Raw genomic sequence first — 13,501 nt, forward strand, 5'->3', positions numbered from 1 at the left:
GACTCTTTGGAGCAGTAGGTAGAGCATCAGTCTCTTAAGCCGTAGGTCCCTAGTTCTATCCTCTGATCTTCTGAAAGGAGGCTGTAGAATACTGGAAAGGATTCTGGAGACCAGAAGAGTCATTCTGCTTGGGTTTGTCCTTTCCTCAGGGAGGAACTCTCATGTGATGGATCCTATCACCTTCGAGCTAAGTAGACTGGGGTCATTGAATATTTCTAGGCTACAAGTTTGGGGGCTTCTAGATTCCATGTCTACAGAGAGATGGGAGATTTGAGTTTTAAAGTACTGCCTGCCCTGTCAGACACAGGAAACTTCTGAGTTTGTTTTTTTAAGTTTTTCTCTGGTCTCATTTGGTGGAGATGGTTATTGACTATTGAAATAAAATTGAATAAAATTTATTTAAAAAAACAAAGAGTTTAAAACTTCATGATTTTTTTATAATGATTCTGAGCATATGGTCTTAAGTTCCCATGATATGGACCTGGATGCTGAAAGTTACCTGGTCCTAATACAGATTTTGGTTTACACAAGTTTGCTGTTAAAAAAAGGCATCAATAAAATACATATATGAAATGCCCATGAATATCTCTGATGTAGTGCTTTTTTATTTGAGAACCTAAATAAACAAATATTCCAAGGAATGTTGATACACCTGGCTGAAATAAATAAAAAGAGAAATAGGAGTACTTTCAGATGTTATCTATCTCCACAACTTTCCTGAAAATGGAGATAGAGGAAGAAAAACATCAAGTTTTGAGATTATTCACATTTAAGGTCTAAATTGTTTAGTTTATTCCAACTGGAGATATATGAACTGAAACTCTTCCCCCAAGGGCAATAAATTCTTGTTAAATAGTGAAGCAAAGGTAAAGGAGAAAAGCAGAAGATGATACACCTAAGGAACAAGTGAGATGCTTTGGGGAGATAACGGTTATTTTAAATAACTGGAGATAGAGGTTATGCAGATGACTGACATTATTCAGATTTTTCTATTAGATTTTCTTTTCAATTTGCTTCTAAATTGCAATGAGCATAAGAATGTTTTTATAAGACCAAAGCATGTTATATATGTTTACAACTCTGTATAATGAAATTTTAAATTAAAAGAATAAAAGGCGAGCATTCAATTATTTTGTAAGCAAATATAACATTGGTACCTAAATTAATGTGTAAGCCAATTTAGATTCAGGGGCAGCTAACTGAAGCACATACTAAATATATAGTGATTCATATTCATATAGTGACCCCCCTTCCCCAGAGGGAGAATTGAATAACAATAATTGTGCTTTTAGTCTGGATTTTCTGGCTCTCAATTCATGAAATCATGGCTTCTGTGCATTGAAAGTAGACCTGTCAGTCATCTCCAACCCATAAGGGAAACACAAATTCCCTTCTACAATACTGCTGACATGTAGTCTGCTTGTAAACCTCCAGGGACAGTGAACTCAAGCTTTTCACGCCATCCCAATCCCCCTTTGGATAATTCTGTTATTGAGAAGCAAGGTTGCACAGGAGATAGTGAGCCAACCTCTGCATCAGGAGGATGAGTTCACGTCCTACCTCTGTCATATCCAAGCAATGTGACCACTGACACCTCATTTAACCTCTCAATATACCAGACAGCTTCCCAAGATCATCACTGGAGGAGGGAGCTCTGGAATTCCTGCACCAATAAAATCACATATTCAGCATATGTGTATATACACACATGTATATGTACATACATGAATATATGTCTTTGTTTAATATAGTTTTATTATAATCTCCTAAATGACAATTCATGTACTTGAAAACATTGATCATTTATCCCTCTTCCTCCCTCTTCCCAAAGACTTTTTTATTCTCTATGCTAGTCATTCTAATTACAAAAGTGTCCACCAATACATCACTTAAAGGTTTTCAAAGCATTTTCCTAATGCTTTATAATAATAAATAACTCTGAATATAGAAAGTGCAATTATTACTTTCAACATCTTCATAAAATTACAGAATCTCATTGATTATATGGTCTTGGGAGGTCATCTGCTCAACCCTCCCCTACCCTATTTGGAATCTTCTCTTCTATTTGATTACTTACAGTAAATGAGATTCCAACAATCTGTCAAGACAACCCATTCCACTTTGGGATAACTAATTGTTATGCCAATATTTCCTTATTTTCAGCCTAAAATTCCCACTTTGCAGTTCTCACAGTTTACTCCTTGATTTCCAAAGCCGAGAATGACAACTATTACCCATCTTTTACCTGGCAACCTCTCAAATATCTGCTTGCAAATATACTTTTCCCTTTTGCTTTTCTCATTTCTTGGTTAAATGTACCAATCTGGTCACCAATCCCCTCATGTGAATATCTTATATACCAGAGAAAAAATATCCTTCCTAAAAAGAAGATGCAGAATAAAAATAACATTGAAAATGTTGTCTCACTAGGGCAGAGAATAGCAGAATTGCCCGCTCTTTCATTTTCCCCTCTATAAAATAAGATCATGTTAGATTCTTTTGTTTATGTTCTTCCTGTCAGGTAATATGAAAGAATATATCAATATTACACTCCATTAAAATTATCATATCTTTCCCAAATATGCTGTTGCCACCTTCATTCATGCTATACTTCTGCGCTTTCACTCTTTGGTCCTGAATATTTAATTTTACATTTATTCTTATCAGATTTTACCCATTACTATGACTTGTCCAGGTTTATTTTTGCATTGACCTGTTGCCTAGTTGATGAAGTGCTAGATTAGGAGTCATGAAAGCATGATTTTTAGTGCTATCCCAGGCAATTACTATCTTTGTATGAACTTGGAAAGATGACTTTGACTTTGTCAGTTTCATTTTTCTTACCTGTAATAAAATATGATAATTATAATACCTATCTCATAGAGGTTTGCTCTGAGGATCTAGTGAACTAATAATATGTAAAGCAAATTTTAGAATGCTATGCAAATATTATCTGATTTTAGTTATTCCTCACAGTTTTGTGTCACATTTAAATATAATTGTCATACTCTTTCAACCTTCATGTAAATGATTATAAAAATGCTAAATTGAAAAGGGTCAAAGATAGATCACTGAGGCACTCTAATAGAGAATTACTTTTATGTTGAAGTCAAGCCTTTAAGATTATTTTTGTGTTTAATCATTTCTTAATCAGCCCAACTATCTAGTCTTTTTCTTTTTAACTTTTACTTTAGGACAGGATGACATTTATTATTAAATAGAACTGATAGTGGGGGAAAGAGTCAGTAGAGAAAGGGACAGATTTTTTTTCAGTGGACTAAACAGCCTTTTGAATTGTGATTAGATGCATTTTTTCTTTATTTTTTAAAATTTTGTTTCTTTTTCTAGATTACATATGAATAAGATATATTATCTTTTAATACATATTTCTATGTAATCATGTGATACCAGACATATATTGCTTACACTAGAGAAAAATTCATGGAGGACATAAAGTGGAGAATGGTATGCTTCAATATGCATTCAGACTCTGTTCCTTCTATAGTGGTGGATATCCTTTCTCATCAGAGCTGTCCTGAATCCTTGCATTGCTGATAATAGTTTAGTCATTCACAGTTGTTCATCATATATTATTGATGTTACTGTGAATAAATTCTCCTAATTCTGCTCACTAAATTTGCATCACTTCACACTAATTTTTCCAGGCCTTTTTGTGATCATCTTGTTTGTCATTTCTTACTGGCAAAATACTAATCCATTACAAGCATTGTATTCACAATTTGTTCAGCCATTCCCTAATTGATGGACATTCATTCAGCTTCTAGTTCTTTGCCACCACAAAAAATCTGACATAAGTATTTTTGCATAGGTAAACTCTTTTCCTTAATCTTTAATTTCTTTGAGATATAAACTTAGCAATGATATTGCTGGGTGAAAGGGTATGCCCAGTTTGATGGCCTTTTGGGCATGATTCCATATTGCTCTCCAGAAAGGATGTATCAATCCACAGCTCCACTTAAGTGTATCAGTATCCCAATTTTTCCACATTCCCTTCAAAATTTCTCATTTTCCATTTCTGTCACATTAGCCAGTGTGTTGGTGGAATTATGTGAGTCTTTACTCTTCTTTTGAAAGTAAAATAGACGTCCAATAATCAAAGGACGATATAGCCTAGGAACATTAGGCACAGAGAGTATGTATTGTGGTATAGAGAGAGGAGTCATATGGTTTTTTAAGCTTTGGCTGAGTTCCAAAAAGCAGTTAGGAGTTTTGAATCTTGAGGAAAAGACAGTTGATTAGGGTCTCCCGTGGAGGGAGGTTGTCTGATCAGCCGAGCTGCCTCCTTACCTAGCTGTAGTATTGAAATTTAGCCTAGCTTTGACATATTTACTTAAGAAATTATTATTTTGGATAAACCCTTTATATCTTCCTTCCCTAAAATTATTTCCTACATTCCCTCCCTTACCTTATATGTCTGTGGAGTTAATAAGGAGAGTAATTAGAGAGGAGTTCAAAATCTGTGAAGGGTTAATTGCTATTTGACAGTATTAGATATAGAGAAACTAGTCAGTCATCATTTATTCCCTTTAGATAGCAATAGCATTTTGTAAGCTGAGTTAAAGGCTGGTCCTTACTCAGACTCCATCTTTGCCTCCCTTCCCCCACCTGAAGTTCCTGAGACAACTGTTAGGGCTTTCCTTTGATCCACTTTCCTGACAAATCATCCTTTAAAGATAATAAACCCTTTTGTGTTTCAACAGACCTATTAGTATAATTGTCTGTTAGTTATTAAGAGAGGGAAGAAAAGGGAAAGAACCAACAATACTCTGGGCTTGAAGGGAAGCCGGGTATCCATCTGGAAGGAAGGTGTAACTTCAAAACAAGTCCCTTCCTGTGAAATTAACTAACCCTGTTTGTTAATTTCAGTTTAGTCTATTTCCCTCTGCCTGTGTTTGAGTCTAAGTCCCAGTCTGTAAAGCCTGCTGTTTGTCTGTTTAGTTTAATTTCTCCTCTCCCTGAAGATTTCTGTTTCCCTTCTGTCTTATACTCCTGACTTCAGCCCTATTATATCCTGAATCCCCTTAATCCCAGCCTACCTGTAATTTAGATTACCCATTTATCAAGTCTCTGACAACTTCCTTTCAAATTCCCTTATACCACACACCTTTCCTCAAATTACCCCCATTACAGTATTGAAGGAGGATAGGGATTCCATTCTACATGAAACCATGAGTTCATGGTATGGTTGTTGAAGAGAAAGAAAAAGAAACTTCTTGGAAGAAGGAAGAGAGGCACATGACGTAACCAGTATGCAAAAGGAGTTTTCAGGAACTAAGATTCAGTAAGAGAAAGGATTTTATATGACCAACTAGATTTGAAAACAGAAGACAAATTGTGGCAATCTGCATAGACTCCTGTTTTATCTGAATTTGCATTTAGGTAAACCTTTAACTAAAATTTTCCTCTTCATTTTCCTTCTCTTCACCCTCTCCACCCCCCAAAAAAAGGAGAATTTTATCTAAAGTTGTGTTTGGAAGACTTTAAAACTAAATATGCTTTGCAGAGAAGATTGAAACCATACTCATTGGAAATATGGATTGGTTACATTCTGTTGTTTTATTATTCATTTTTGTCATAAATAAATGTTCTCTATGTCTGAGCCTTTTTTGTAGCCTTTGGTTTGAGGGAAGGATGAAACTGAATGATTTCGGTAAGAGTGAACTTCAGAAGTTTCCTGATTTATCTGGGCTGAATTAAAATCAATCCAGAGGAACTAGTATGTCCTAGTGGGAAGAGTACTGGATTTGTATACCAAGGACCTGGGTTTGAATATTGTTTCGTTCCCTCCAGAACCTCCATTTATAGAGGTCAAGAACAATTGTGACTTCTTTCCTCTATACATTGTATTGCTAAATCATTTCCACATGACTTTATAATGACTTAGAAATGTCTTCACTCTAAAACTGCAATCTGCCCCAGGACTTTAATGAAAATGCTACCTGCCTCTGTGGCTTCCCACAGATGGGCTGGCTCCCCATGAAAGCTCCATTTTTTTTCCCAGATACATTTATTTATTTTTATTTTGATTGATTGATTGATTGATTAAGAAAAACTTTCCATGGTTACATGATTCATGTTCTTTCTTTCCCCTGCTCCCACTCTCCTCCCATAGTCAACACACAATTCCACTGGGTTTTATATGTATCATTTATCAAGACCTATTTCCATATTATTAATAGTTGCAATAGGGTGACCACTTAGAGCAGGGGTCGGCAACTTTTGGTTCTTTCTGTAGGAGCCATAAAGTCAATTTTTTTTTCAGGCACTGTTACAGGAGGACTCACTGTGACAGGAGCTCGCACTGTGAGCACTGTATGGCTCTCACGAAATTACATTTTAAAAAATGTGGCGTTTATGGCTCTCACGGCCAAAAAGGTTACTGACCCCTGACTTAGAGTCTACATCCCCAATCATAACCCCATTGACCCATGTGATCAAGCAGTTGTTTTTATTCTGTGTTTCTACTCCCACAGTTCTTTCTCTGGATGTGGATAGGGTTCTTTCTCATAAGTGCCTCAGAATTGTCCTGGATCCTTGCATTGCTGCTAGTAGAGAAGTCCATTACACTGGGTTGTACCACAGTGTATCAGTCTCTATGTATAATGTTCTCCTGGTTCTGGTCCTTTCACTCTGCATCAATTCCTGGAAGTTGTTCCAGTTCCCATGGAATTCCTCCAGTTCATTATTCCTTTCAGCACAATAGTATTCCATCACCAACAAATACTACAATGTGTCAACCATTCCCTGATCGAAGGGCATTCCCTCATTTTCCAATTTTTTTGCCACCACAAAGAACATAGCTATAAATATTTTTGTACGGGTCTTTTTCTCTATGATCTCTTTGGGGTACAAACCCAGCAGTGGTATGACTAGATCAAAGGGCAGGCAATCTTTTAGCACTCTTTGGGCATAGTTCCAAATTGTCTTCCAGAATAATTGGATCAATTCACAACTCCACCATACATTAATGTCCCAATTTTGCCGCATCCCTTCCAACATTTATTACTTTCCTTTGTTGTCATATTAGCCAATCTTTTAGGTGTGAGGTAGTATCTCAGAGTTGCTTTGATTTGCATTTCTCTGATTATAAAAGATTTAGAACACTTTTTAATGTGCTTATTGATAGTTTTGATTTCTTTATCTGAAAATTGCCTATTCATGTCCCTTGCACATTGATCAATTGGGGAATGGCTTGATTTTTTGTACAATTGATTTAATTCCTTATAAATATGAGTAATTAGACCTATGTCAGAGGTTTTTATTGTAAAGATTTTTTCCCCCAGTTTGTTGCTGGAAGCACCATTTTAAGGAAGAGCCCCAAGGCAACCATATCATCCTTCTTCCTCAGGTTACACTTCTGACTCACTGGACTCTCTGTGCCATGTCTCTCTAATCTAAGTACCTTCATCTCCCAGTTACCTTTCATATGAAATCATTCCTGATTAGAATGTAAACTCCTTGAAGGTAGGAACTATCTTTCTGCTTGCACTTGTATTCCTAGCACTTAGGACTTTATCTCAGACATAGTAAGGACTTAAGGAATGCTTATTGACTTTTGAATTTGAATCCCAATTCTTACACTTATTTGCTGTGCTTATTTACAGGTGACTATCTTGCCCTTTCTAGGACTCGGTTTTCTCATCCATGAACTGGGAGAATCCATCTAATAAACCCCTTTCAATTTCTATCTCTATGAACGTATCATAAATTCATGATAAGCTCCTGGCTATAAACTTGGTTCTGTGTGAGGTCAGAACCATTGTCAAACATGGCATAATAGCAATACACTAGCTCACCCAGGTACTTACTCTATTTATTCTCCCTCCTATTTAACCCTGTTTCCAGGATAGGACCCAAAGTGAAGGAAGGTCTCTGTCTGTTCTTTCTCATTGCTGTGTCAAGATAGAGCTGTTTATAGATACATATACATATGCCTATAAACACACCAGTTACAGCTTAAGAGGAGGTTGGCTATTCAAGCCAGGATTCAAATTGTAGATGATAAAATATCATGTAGATTGAAAAACTGTCAAATCACTTTACTGCATTGACAAAAGTTAGGTGGATAGTGTTAGACTTGGCAATAAGATCTGGGTTCAAATATTGTCATAGATACCTGGTGACCCTGAATAGGTCATATCACCTTTTTAAGCCTCAATTTCCTCATCTACAAAATTGGTATGATTATAGCACCCATTTATTGGGTACTTGTAAAGATCAAATAAGATAGTATATGAAATACCTTACAAATATTAAAACTCATATACTAACTATTTTAGTTATTTATGAAATGCACTAAGAGATTATGCCCCAATTAAACTCTGCAATAGCAGGAATCACATTTTAACTAAATTTTGAATCTATGCCAGAGCCTTACACTGTGGTCTGCCTAAGAAAAAAATTTAAATGAACCAAATTATCCATTAACCATGTTTATTTTACTCTGGCCAGTTATCTCCTTAATAGAAAAGATGAAATCAAAGAAAAGTAAAGCAATAATTGTTGTTCCCTTTATTTTCTACTAAAAGACACCATCTGCCTTGGAACCCCAAAACTATAGCTCTACTGGTTCGGCTAAATCGGGAAGCTTGCTAGAAAGAGGAATAACAAACTTCTTAAATAGTTATTCCAAAGAGGAAAAAATAATTGGTTCCATCAGCAGCATCGTAACAACAACAACAATAATAAATCTAACCCTTATATTTTACTTTATTTATAATTTTCAAAGCTCTATTGATGTTAATTTATTCTCAAAACTCTGATAGGTGCTACTAATATCTTTAATTTACAGATAAGGAAACTAAGGCTAAAAGGTTAAGCATCTTTCTCAGTGCCATATATTTAGTAAATGTCCAAGGAAGGATTTAAACTTAGGTCTTCCTGTATCCAAGTCCAAAAATCTCTCCACTTTGGCTTCTAGGTGCCTCCTTATTATAGGTATCTAAATACAGATATAGTAATAAGTTTTAAGTAATAAATACTAATTTGTTCAAATGTATATAAAATAATTTTTGATTTGGGTGTAGTTTGCATTAGATGTCCATGGATATCCTTTCCACCTCTAACCTTTCATGATTTTGTAATTTTCTGAGGTGGTATAATGAATATAGGGGTACATGAGGTCTTCAGAGCAGATTAGCACCTCTGGTGTGAGGATCTGCCAAGTACTTTAAAGAGTTCATCTACCTTTTGTGTCCACCTGTCACCCAACACTCACCTATAGCTCTATGATAGCATGTATAGCAACCATACTACAGATAGACTAGAGGAATGCTTAGAGTTTTGTCAGACATTGAAGATACAGAAGTCATCCATTGCATCCCAAAAAATACCAGGATAATCACCTTATCTAATCTATATATTCAGCTTTTCTTGTGTTTACAAGAAATAAGCAGAGCTTCAATAATTTTTTAATTGTAATAAACATCTCTGAAATATCTTGACTCATGAAAACTATTTGAAGAAGAAAATCCTGTTGAGCCCTCTCTTCCCTCTACTACAATGGCATTAGAAGGATGATGCAAGCCCTGAAAAGGATTTATTATTGTCTTGTTTTCCCCAGGACCAAGTTCAGGCACAAAAATGTCTGCAAAGTAGTGGAAGAGAAGAAGACTCAGCCCCCCCCACCAACTTCGAGAAATCAAACAGAAAATTGATTATTATAATAGTAAGGAGAAAAACTGAATGGGCATTAAACTAAGCGATGATAACAGCACCTATATAGTCTTCATTAAAGTGCACTTGAAACTTGAAAGACCAGTAACAGCACTGACAGGGATCACCCCCCCACCCTCAATCTGTGATAGAATCAATCTGGCAGTCAGCACTGACAAGAAGACATCCTTCTACTTGCCATCAGATACCATCAAGCAGCTGTATATACACAGCACCACCACTCTTGGGATATTCATCCAGGTTCTGTGCAAAAAATTCATGGTAGTGGGCAATCCCCAGATGTTTACTCTTTAAGTAGACACACAAGGATGGGCAGAGAAGTGCTCTGTCAGAAGCTCCCCATCATTGGCTGAACCTGACACATATATCTTCAGTTTTGTGCTGATGGATAATAAGACAGGAGAAAAGAAGGGGATGGCTGCTCCTCTCAGAGCCCTGGAACTTCCTAACTATCCTTTAAAAGGAAGATTTGGACAAAATTCAGTAAGTTCAAAAAAAGTATATGAACTTCAAGCAAAGACTACAAGAAAACTTGAGAGATGTATAAGGTAAAGCTGGTTAATCCTGCCTGTCTCCCCTTCCTCTCTCTTCTTGAAATAGCTCTAAAGGAGAATGGATTGGTATTTTTAATTTGTAGCAGACACTTTTCTCAAGACCCATCTAGCCAGATACTTGTGCTCACTTCCAGGTTGTTCCACATGGGGTAGTAATTAGCTTCTCTCATGTTTTTCATCTTGGTATTTTCCCTCTCCACTTCAGGTGTCACCCCTTAACCCCTCAGAGACACCACTGTAGGAGTAGTACTGGTGTTCTAAGAGAATCTCTCACTCTACCAAGAGCTACTTTGACACATCACCAATCCAGGACCCATCATTATGACTGGCAAAGGAAGACATGGGAAAAACAAGGCACAATGATTTTAAAGTAATATGTATTTCTTGGGGAACAACTTCAGGAAACTCAAAAGGAATAAAATGTTATTAACATGGAACCATGTGATTTCTTGGTATACATCACAGGTGAAGTTCTCTGCTACTGACAATAAGGAGAAATTTAAAGCATTCAGTAGAGTGATATGAGTTAATGCAACAACAATTAAAAATATCTTTCATATACAAATTTCAAATCTATAACTCTGCTTTTAACAGCTAAACAAAATGAAGAGCACAAATAAAATTTCCAAATTGACAACTAGTGAAGGTCAATGAAATAGTATGAGATCATACCAAAGGACGAACTCTAGTAAGTTTCTCCCTTTCATGGAATGAATCCCTGGGCCTTAGGCAAACAACAATGATGGGTAACTTTATTTTTTGTTTTTTGTCTTTTTGTCCCTTTAACAAAGTGGAATGTTATAATTCAGACTTGAGCCCCAACAATATAACTTCCTTCTTATATTTTTCTTTCTTAGAAAACTACCTAATAGGATGTCATTTTGGATAAAGAACTCTCTCAAAATATGACTTGAATTCTTTTTTTTTTTTGGCAGTGTGGATTTTGCTGCTTGGTTATAAATATATTTTTTCTTAATGAACACTTGAGTGCCTAGAAGGAAGGGAAAGATGCAGCCAGGTGCCATGGGAAAGACCTTGAGAAAGAAATTCACCTCCCTAATTCCTTTCTATCACTAAAATCAATGAGATCTCTTGCTGGCAGCAAAGAAAGCAGAGAACTTAGTTCCTAGGGAGTTCATGCTGAGATTCCTAGGGTGTTTTATTGGTGACGTTGTTGGGAGCTGGGAAAGTTTTCTTTTCCCAGTTTTATCTGACTTCCCTGTGGGTTTGTGTGCCACTTTACATATGTCCTTGTTATTTCTCAGGCATCCAAGATCATGTGTCTGCAGGCCAGTTTAAAAAATGTATTAGCTGTCAGCTCACGTGCCAGGAAGAGAAAGTACATCCGAAGCTTTCTTGTGCTATAAAAAGAAATATAGTGGCTAGAGCCAGGGGCTTGAAAGAGGGGCGGTGGGGGAGTTAGCAGCTTTCATAGTAAATCTTATGTGCTAGGCTCAGACCTACACAAATTCCTTTGCACTGGGATAAGTGGAATTATGCTATTATTCCATGACATCACACCTGCATTACCTAAGACAAAGACACATGAACGAGAGGAAGAAGTATTTGCTTCAGAAAATTAAAAATAAAGAGCTAGCCTTGAATCTAAAAAGAACAAGAATATTCACTCCTATGAAAGTTAATAGAATTGGTTAGTTAAAGCAACAGAACATCTTTTAAAGGAAAATATTGAGGAAGGGTTTTTGTGAAAACAATCTATGACCATAATCAGAGAGCTGGAACAGAGAACTTTTTAGAGTAGGGAGGTAGCATCTCTATTTGAAACACCCACCTTTCTCCCAAGTTACAAAAGCAAAGGAAACACAGGACTGAATTAGTGTTCTTGAACTCTCTCCTATCACATCTAGAGCTAAAGGTGCTGACAGAGAGAGGCTATCATCACATGGCAGGGAAAGCATATAGTAATCAAAAGAAAGGTTAAAATAATCCTTCTGCTATTTACTACCAGGAAGGGAGAGAAGGAACAAGGGAACAAGGGAGCAGAGTTTTAGGAAATAATGAAGATGGGAAGGAGTAAGAAGGATTTAAGAGGAGCTACAGTTTAATCTCAGAGAAGAGGTCTGTTAAATAATTAGATAATAAAAGTATTTGCATAGTACCTTACACTTTGAAAATTGCAAGGGACCTTAGTGATTATTTTATCTAAACTTTAGGACAAGATTATGAAATAAGGAACTACTATTATCTTGATTTTACAGAGGAGGAAACTGATCCAGATTAATAATCAAGTTTTTTTTTTCCCCTACATTATCCTTTTGCTCTATTTCCAAAGGTTCTGATAGGGACAAGATCCCATGCCTTAACTCTCATTCTCTTCTAAATTAAGGTTGAATTTAAAAGAAATATTAAAATTCAACTTGGAAAATAATGTGAAAAGCTTCTAAGTGGGTGTATGAAAATTGAACTTAACTTTAGATTTCATTTTTTCTGAGTAGGAAGTCGTTCTTTATTCTGTTTCTAAGACAGATGAATAGAGAACATACATCTGTTCTTTAGGATAGGCAAAGGAGCCCAAGTTCTACAGCAATCCCATGTTAAAAGGTATAAGCTTGAAGGAAGTCTGGCCAGTAATCATATCCTATTTTAGTCTTCTCATTACAGACAAGAAAAATAATCATTTAAAACTACTCGTTGCACTTGGATCTTCAAGTTTTCTTTGTAAAAAAAAAATAATTGCTTGAGAAATAGTTTATTCTGAAAGTTATTCTATGCATTGGCATAATTGTGCTATTACAATACCTATTGGTCTTCTTACTATAGCTACAATAACCTATATATGACAATTGGAATTAAAGTATAATACTAAACAAATGTCATTGAGAGTTAACAGCGTTGAATAGTATGAATGGAGTTGAAATAACCCACAATGGGCAATAACAGTTCATTAGTTCAAATTGCCCTAACTATTAAGAAGGTCATTGCTAATTGTCCCTTCAAGCAAATTTAGACCAACAAAAGGTACTGAAGAAAATGTACCTAATTCCCTGAACTTTTAATGATAGTAGAATATGCAAAACTTACAGTTGATTCTGTCAAGGTGAAACTTTGATAACCCTTTCCAAATGATCTGGGAAGACAAGAAAGGATCTTCTCCTAAAGCAAACCATAACCACCTTATATAATGCTTATTCACTAAAAGGAACTTCATTTACAACAAATATATAGAAAGGTGATATTTGAAGAGTGTATTTTAGGATTAGTTAACATCCTCATAAATCCTTAGTATTAAT

General features: G+C 35.8%; 1 pseudogene; it reads left to right on the top strand.

Moving 5' to 3' along the window:
* Positions 1-9,536: 9,536 nt before the first annotated feature.
* LOC123252413 lies at positions 9,537-10,243 on the top strand (annotated as a pseudogene).
* The last annotated feature ends 3,258 nt before the right edge of the window (positions 10,244-13,501 follow it).

The sequence above is a fragment of the Gracilinanus agilis genome, chromosome 6, assembly GCF_016433145.1.
Source record: "Gracilinanus agilis isolate LMUSP501 chromosome 6, AgileGrace, whole genome shotgun sequence".
Classification (NCBI taxonomy): Eukaryota; Metazoa; Chordata; class Mammalia; order Didelphimorphia; family Didelphidae; genus Gracilinanus; species Gracilinanus agilis.